The following is an 8,674-nucleotide window of genomic DNA, read 5'->3' on the forward strand; positions in this document are numbered from 1 at the left end:
TATCAAATATTAACAAATGGGGGCCATGCAACTGCATAGATTTCCTTATCCCAGGGCTGACCCTTGCTGCCTCCACCTTCTCGATAGAGAAATGAGGTTCCAACATGACATGCATTTCTCATTTGCATTTATAGATGCAAAATTAATGTCATTTAGCTTTGATTTTACCCGAAATGGTTTCTGAAACAAATCTTTGTAAAATTGAATATTATTATTAAATATAGTTGATTTGTTCTCATGCACGACATCATCAATGAATATCAAGTTAATAACGTTATTTCTTGCTTGTGCTTTAGAGATGCCATGTAAATATTTAGTGTTTTATCACCTTCTCGCAACCAAATTACTCTATTGATTGAGTTGTCTCGCCCTAATTTTCTCCTCCTTACCTATCATCTATTGTTAATTAAAACCTCAACCTTGGAGCAAAACAATGCACAACTTAAACTTCCATTATAAAATTACTTTTTGGAATAGTTGAAGATGGTTGAATGCCACAAAATAATAATTAATTTGTTAGTGGGCTTGAGTAGGAGATTTTTTATCTACTATCTTATTTAAATAGATTATCTTTTAACAACACTAGCCGACTGCCGACCTATTATATTTTTCCATAATGCCATCTTTATGACTTGCTCTGATTGAATCATGGGCTGAATCTACATGCATCTAATTGTTCATTTGGAAGATGATATTTGTGCCAATTTGATATCCTCCTACCCTTCTTTTAGTTGCGTCACTTCTTTTTTATCCCATTTTTTAGTATCCCCAATACAAGTTTTATTTGTGATTCTTTGTTATATACTTATTCGACTCATTATATTTTCTTTGACATATACTTATAACTAATCTTAAAGAACAAAAGATAAATAAGAAAGGTAATACTATACATGGACCCATTTTGATATTTTATAGCTGATTTTGGATCATAAAACGTCAATAAATATCTTTGGTATTAATATTTTTTTTATTTTTTTTTGTCAAATATCTTTAGTTAAGATTATATTTTGAAACTTTAACTTATTTAGATATATTCATAAATTTTTTGATATTTTTTCATTATATTTTCTTTGTCATATACTTATAACTAATAGTTACTTCCTTATAAAAAAAAAATAAATAAGAAAGGTAACACTGTTCAAGAATGCATTTTGAATTTGTTTTTAGTTGAATTTAGATAATAAAACGTCAATAAATATCTTTGAAAATATATATATTTTTTTCAAATATCTTTAGTTAAGATTATATTTTGAAACTTTAACTTATTTAGATATATATTCATTAATTTGTTAATATTTTTTTATTATCAAGTTGAAGAGAAATATATATATATATATATATATATATATATATATATATATATATATATATATATATATTCTTTTCATTCTTTTATAATAATAATAATATTGTTTAATTTGAATTTACTTGTTTTGCTTATTAATTTCAATATATTTGTGAGAGTAAATGGATACTTGGGTCGGATAATGAGTTTACTCATCTATAAACTTAAAAAAATTAAAAATGATATATGTATATATGTTTCGAATGTACACCATATCAAAAATAGATCAACAATTTGGGTAGAATAGACTAAATCTAAAACTTCATATTGTGTCATATTGCACATTGATATTAGATTTATGAACGATTTTTTTTTTTTGAAAATGATTCAAGAGTAATAATTGAATGGCTGGAATTAGATTTCAGATTAAGGATGATCTTACAATTTATATAATTATATATTATACTTATTTAAAAATTTTTTTGTCATATATTTAAATAAAAATAAATTAATCTTATTTAATTACTTATTTCCCCTTTATTAATATATTTTTCTCTTTTCATATTTATTATATTAATCTTTAAATATTTTTTATTTAGGTTACATTAATTTATTTTTTACATATTTATTAGATACACCGTTATTTAAATTTATTTTTTTTAAAATTATTATATTTTTTACTTACTAATTTTTTAAAAATAATTATATATATAAAAATAATTCTACTTCTATTAATTATTTTATAATATATAATTATATATTAAATTTTAAAAATATTTTCACATCATCCTAATTATAACTAAATTTTCTAAATAATTTATTTAAAAATAGTAATTTTTATACATTCTCTCTACACATTTATTATTTATATAATTAATTAATTTCTTTATTCATTTTATCTTTTATTTGTTATTTATTAACCATGTTTAAATATATATATAAAAATTCATAAAATTACAAATTAAAGTGTTCAAATAGTTAAAATATTCATATGTAAACTCAAAGATTAAGATTCGAGTCCCATCTCATGCGAATTTTAGAGTCTCAACTCATGCGAATTTTAGAGTAAGTATTATAAGATAAGATATATGATGATATATATGAGAGTTTGAATTAGAGGGATGAACGATGATTGATGGAATTGGGTGCGAATTTGAGGGATATTATGGTTTGAATAAAGAGTGGTGTTAATAATGAATATTTAAGGGATCTATGAAATTGTGGTTTGAATCAAGAGTGATGTAGGGATTGGGAGTACTTGCATTTTTTTAAAATTCTTTTTTGTTATTATGGAACACCATATTGTAGGATTAATTTGATTTAAAAAATGTTAAATTCAGTCTATTAAATTGATTATTCTCAATCGATACTATTCTTCGAAATATAATTTAGTGTCATTTTTTATTATTAAAAAGAACGCAACAAATGTCATATTTAAAATGTTGAATATAACTATTGAGAAATAGTGTGTTATGTTGTTTTTACAAACATATAGAAAGAAGTTGTAGTACAATTACTTATATGGAAATAAATATATGTTTTTTCATTGTACACTCATGCGATTTATGGATATGATAATCGTTGAAAATTATATTTGCCTCTTGTGTACATAAAGTATTAAATATAACTAATAACAAATGGTGTGTTATGATATTTTTGGTATTTGTGAGTTCGTACTTGTATTTTTTTTTTTAATTTATGATTTATCTTTAATGTTTAGAGTTAGATAGAGAAGATGTAAGGTCTTCATTAGCATGCTCTTTTTTTTATTATGGAACACCATAAAGTAGGATTGAGTTTGAGTTGATTTTTTTTAAAAAGCTGGTTATTATTAATCAATACTATCCGTCGAGTGACAATTTTTTATTAAAAAGAACGTAACACATGCATGTCATATATGTAAGTGTTAAATATAACTATTGAAAAATAGTATGTTATGTTGTTTCTATAAATATTCAGAAGAAAGTTGTAGTACAATTCCTCTAAATGAAAATATATATATTTTTCCATTATACACTCACGCGACTTATACATCTAATAATCGTTGAAGATTACATTTTTCTCTTGTATACATAAAGTGTTTGACTATAAATAATGACAAATGGTATGTTACGATAAGTTTACAAATTTACATAAGAAAGGTACAGTCCAATCCCTCTACATGGGAAGATCACCATCAATATTCACTTAAATGATGGTTCTTATGAAATTTCTTACAACGATACCATCATACTAGTATATTTTAAATGTTTTTAAATTTGAATTGATACCATCGTATCGTATCAGTATATTTATATTTAAATGTTTTTAAACTTGAATTTGTGACCTTGTAATAGAATTAAGTAATTGTTGTAACTGGATATAGTTTTTTAATCTTTAAAGTGGTGTGACTCAACATTGTTCAACATGAGTCACTCTTATTTTACTAGGTTCACTTAAAGAACAATATAAATACCAAGAAATTCCAATTTTCTAGCATAGTTAAAAAAAGAGGTGAATATAATTTCCTAAAGTCCTAAGTTTTTTATTAATCGCACTCTTAAAAAGAAACGAAAAAAAATAAATAAATAAATGCACCAGCCGGGAATTGAACCCGGGTCTGTACCGTGGCAGGGTACTATTCTACCACTAGACCACTGGTGCTTTATATAAATATTAAGATTAATAATTAATTTAACAAAAAAGAAAGAATGAAAAATATTAGATATCTTAGTACATAATCTATATATTAATTGCATTAATTTTCATTACCATTCATATCATGTTACTAAAATCAGATGATTAATAAATAAAATACCATGTTTTTCATCTCAATAGACACACAAGACCATACAAATATGAAATCTAAACAACATGCCCAAATATAATCATCAAAAGAACAATCACAATATCTCATGGCGATATCATCTTCCAAAGGATATTACAAACATCGAATGGAGTCGCCACTTTCAAAGTATCGAACTCAAATTCTATATATTCAAGTTCAAGGAAATCCCACTATTTGTACGCCCATTCGAAAGCAAATGCAATGCCCTATTATATTTGTCACTGATAGAGAGTTTCATCCTGCACTAACTGGAATCAAATCAACTACCATTTCTCATAAATAACATAAACAGATGGATGATGAGTAAAATCATTCATAACTTAGTATTATGTTCTTTGCTTATCTTGTTCAATATGCCTGAGTTCTTCAATGGGAAACTCTTTGATTCTCCAGATCATTCATTTATTGTCAATAAGTGTGTTGGATTTTTAATAACAGAGATAGATCAGGTTAAAAACATTTAAAATCTTGAATGGAATAATTTTGATGATGGGATCAAGTTAAATTACTTATCTAAGCTCTTTTTTAGCAATCTCTTTATGTAGTTCCTCCTTAAATTCCTTCTCCAGTGATGAATCTGTCATGACCCTGATTCTCTATCAGCCTATCGTGATCTATCATCATCTGGTTCGCTGCAATATGAGGCTCTGTTAACAGGTTCATCTGATTCGGGTTCACCTTCATTAATTAACCAACCAAACGACAGCAATTAATAATAGCAATAGAAATACCAATAAGCACTTGGTATTAATAATTAGATCAGTAGAACTTTTAGATCATGATTTTGAATGTTAACTACATTATTTTTTTTTTTTTTTGGGGGGGGGGGGGGGGGGTTGTCTAAAAAACTGTTCAATAATAATAATAAAAAAGTAGGTTATTTGAGTTTTTAGTTGGTTTAATTACTAAATGTCTTCTTGTATTAAAATTAAAATTTAATGAAAATAAAATAAGGTCATTTTAGTTGATGAAAAGAGTACTTTAATGGTTAAAATGATGTGAATTTATAAAAAAAAAAAAAACTTACAAAAAATGCAGATCAAACGATGAAATACCTTGTGCATTCGCTCTCGGTCATTTTCTTCTTCTTTACCAAGACTATTTTGTTCTCTGCCTTCTTCTCCTCTACTCATTCACCAAGAGTTACTATCACTTACAGATATCGTGTTCGATTGAGTGTGTGATCTATTGTTGTGTATGAGCAAGACTTCCGTTGACTACAATGACGAGATTGCATGCCACAGATGAAAGCATTGAAAAGCTGGCAAGTAAATTAGAAGCAAAAGTTGCAAATAAATTTGACATGGTACATCAAGAAATTCAAGAACAACAACTACTAACAGAATCCAAGATTGTGTCAAAATTCATTGCAATGCAACAAGATAATGCGAAACAGTTCAGGTTCATACAACACGAAACAGCAAGACAACAACAAGACGCAATTCTACGATTAGAAGCAATGCAATCACAATTCTTGGCCAACTTGGATGCAACACTGGAGTCAAGAAAAATACCTGCTAATAAAAACAAGGAAGAAGCAAAATGTGCATCATCATCGACTGCGGCCAGAAAAGAGAGCGCTGTTGGAGTTGGAATATTCCGCCTAACGGATGCAAACCTTACAAACAACAACCAACAAGTTCAAAAGACAGAAGTTTCACAAGCATTGAATAGTTTAACTGTAAAGAATTCCAGAATTGATCTTGACAAGTTTGATGGAACTAATCCCAGAGGTTGGGTCAGAAGAGCGAACCAGTTCTTTAGAAATTTCGCAATCGAAGACATAGACAAGGTAAATTATGCCATATATTTCTTTACTGGACGAGCTGACATATGGGTTACAGATTATTTGATGGATCATGTGGTTTCATCTTGGGATGCATTCACGAACAAAGTTCTACTAGAATTTCAAGAAGCAGGTCATCAGAGTGTTATTATTGAATTCCTTCAATTAAAACAGACAGGATTATTGACTGAATACATTGATCAATGGAGAGACTTACGCTCTTTAGTCATGGCCAAGAACATAAATCATAGCGAGAGTTACTATGTACAGAGCTTCTTGGGAGGACTGCAGGACGAACTAAAAGAGATGCTGAAGATAATGAAGCCAGAAACATTAGATAAAGCTATAAGACTTGCGAAAAATAAAGATAAATTTCTAGCAAAGAATTGCAAGACGGCAGGCGAAACAATCAGATTGAATCATCCAAAACCAGCTATGCATGACAGTAGGAGTGAAACAAACAAAGACAGAGGAGTGACATCTAATTCCAATCAAACGAGAATCTGTTTCAAATGTGACGAGAAGTACACTCGAGGGCATGTATGCACAAACAGACAATTGTTCAACATTGAAGGATTAGATGATGAGTTTGAAGAAAGACTAAAATTGGAAGAAGATGAAGTTGTGGATGACAGGGGAGGACTATCATTATCATTGCAAACCCTCAATGGCACAGCCAATAACTCTATCCTAAAGATCTTGGGATAACTCAAGAAGAGAAGAATTACCATTTTGATTGGCAGTGGGAGTACTCATTCATTTATTGATGAAGGAACCGCGCGTCAATTGGGTTGTGACCTGCGAGAAAACAATCCCTTAGCAGTTACCATTGCAGATGGAGGTATCTTATATAGTCGATATACTATTCCTAATCTAACATGGATAATGCAGGAACACAAATTTACACTCAACGTAAAGACAATCAAATTATGGGGCTGTGACATGATCTTGGGGGTTGATTGGATGACAAAATTTGGGCCAGTAAGTTTGAATTACACAAAGAGATATATGAAGGCAAGGATCAATGGTTTAAAAATTCGATTGTACGAAATTAAGGAAAAGGGCATCAAAAAAGGATTGGATTGTTTTGTGGGACAAATGTATAACATGGAAATTAAAGAATCATCATCAACAAAAGAATAAGCCAGTGGTGAAAGTTCAACCAGATGAGTCCATTCAAGGGTTGATCAAGAAATACCTCCAATCTATTAATCTGAAGCCAGGATCTGTTCCCCCAATCAGAGACCACACAGTTATCCATTTATTCAGAAATGAAGCAGTCTGGGTTCATACGAAGCAGCACCAGTTCATACTCGTTTATCTTTTTCAAATAATCTAAAGTTTACATAAAATATGTCGCATATTACAGATGACATTAGAATACATACACTATTAAACTTCTACAATTCAACACTTCTAGTTACTTTAAGTGTCGATTGTAACAGATCAATGGGTTTTCAATGTTTCCAACAAGGAAAGAATAATTTAGCCATAATGCCCTAAATGAGAGTAAAAGCAGTAATTTAGAGAAATTCAATATATAATTGAGAACAAGGATGTACCTTGGATCAGATATTGAACATATTCGTAATCTTCATCGATTGGTCCAACTGATGCGCCATGTTAATGACGTCCTTCTCATCTTTCATAGACTGAATTAGCCATTTGAGATCTTAAACGGTACGGACGGTGAGTATAGGGTTATGAGCTTTAAGCTGGCAATGAGCCATTTCAGGGTGAGAATGCTTTTTACACCATAAATTTATTTACCTACTATTCCATGGCCGTTCAGTTTCGAGAAGGTGAATTGTTATTCATATTCTCAAATAAAATTAAAATTCATAAAATTATATAAAAACTTAATTCTTTTATTTTAATGTTAAATATATTTTTCTTATTATATATATATATATATATATATATATATATTTTTTTTTAAAGATGATCTTCGTTTAAGCTCAACGAGTAACGATAAAAAATTACATGAAAATAAAAAAAAAACGTAAATTCAATAAGTAAGCGAACTCGGACTCTATTATATTTTCGAAACAAATCTAAAAAATCATAATAATAATATAATTATAAATGATAAGTTTAATGATTTCTTTTCAATTAGATAGTCCACCAAAAAATAATTAGGATAATAACCCAAATATGTCAAACTTTCCAACAACTACTCAAAAACTCATGCATCACTTAATTAATTACAGTAATACTTCACACAAAACTCCAAATACTAACCACCAATCGACAATGAAAAAGTAAGTGAGTTGTCGATTTAACTTCCTCGTTACACATACGACTAACCATAATACAACATTTTTTCATGCACATATCATTCGTAAAATTTCCACTGTGAATGACATTCAATCCAAAGAACGATATATTGGATGAAATTTTTGACTCTCAAAATTTCTCCCAACAAAAATTATATGGAATCATCTTATCGAACAATTTATAGCAATGCCCCACATTAAACTATCCATATCTTGTGAACGCATAACGTCTTGTTCAGACAGAGACACTTGCATTACCCCTAGGGTAAGCTCGACAAGCCCTCGGGCTAGGGCAGCCCATTTGTTAAAAATATCAAAATATTTAGTTATATTTATTGTAATTTTAAACATAAATGGTTGTATCTTGGTGGTTCAAGATATGCATTTAAAGTTTTAATGTGGTTATGGGTTCAAATCTCACTAAAAATGATTTTTTTTTTATCAATTTTTAAAACTAGACTTAGGGTAACAAAAAATATATCGAACTTTTTCTACCGAGG

General features: G+C 28.8%; 1 long non-coding RNA gene and 1 other non-coding gene across 3 annotated transcripts; both read right to left on the bottom strand.

Moving 5' to 3' along the window:
- Window positions 1–3,857: 3,857 nt before the first annotated feature.
- On the bottom strand, window positions 3,858–3,928 carry TRNAG-GCC. The gene has a single exon. It is a non-coding gene; the product is annotated as a tRNA-Gly (tRNA).
- A 137-nt stretch (window positions 3,929–4,065) lies between these two features.
- On the bottom strand, window positions 4,066–7,672 carry LOC124914404. 2 transcript variants are annotated; one of them, XR_007096814.1, is made up of 7 exons: window positions 7,461–7,672; window positions 6,627–6,696; window positions 6,116–6,207; window positions 5,866–6,009; window positions 5,627–5,730; window positions 5,168–5,329; window positions 4,066–4,790 (listed from the first exon to the last, which is right to left on the bottom strand). It is a non-coding gene; the product is annotated as an uncharacterized LOC124914404 (long non-coding RNA). The 2 variants fall into 2 exon arrangements; XR_007096813.1 differs by having other exon boundaries at window positions 5,866–6,012.
- Window positions 7,673–8,674: the final 1,002 nt, after the last annotated feature.

This window comes from Impatiens glandulifera, chromosome 1 (assembly GCF_907164915.1).
Source record: "Impatiens glandulifera chromosome 1, dImpGla2.1, whole genome shotgun sequence".
Taxonomy (NCBI): domain Eukaryota; kingdom Viridiplantae; phylum Streptophyta; class Magnoliopsida; order Ericales; family Balsaminaceae; genus Impatiens; species Impatiens glandulifera.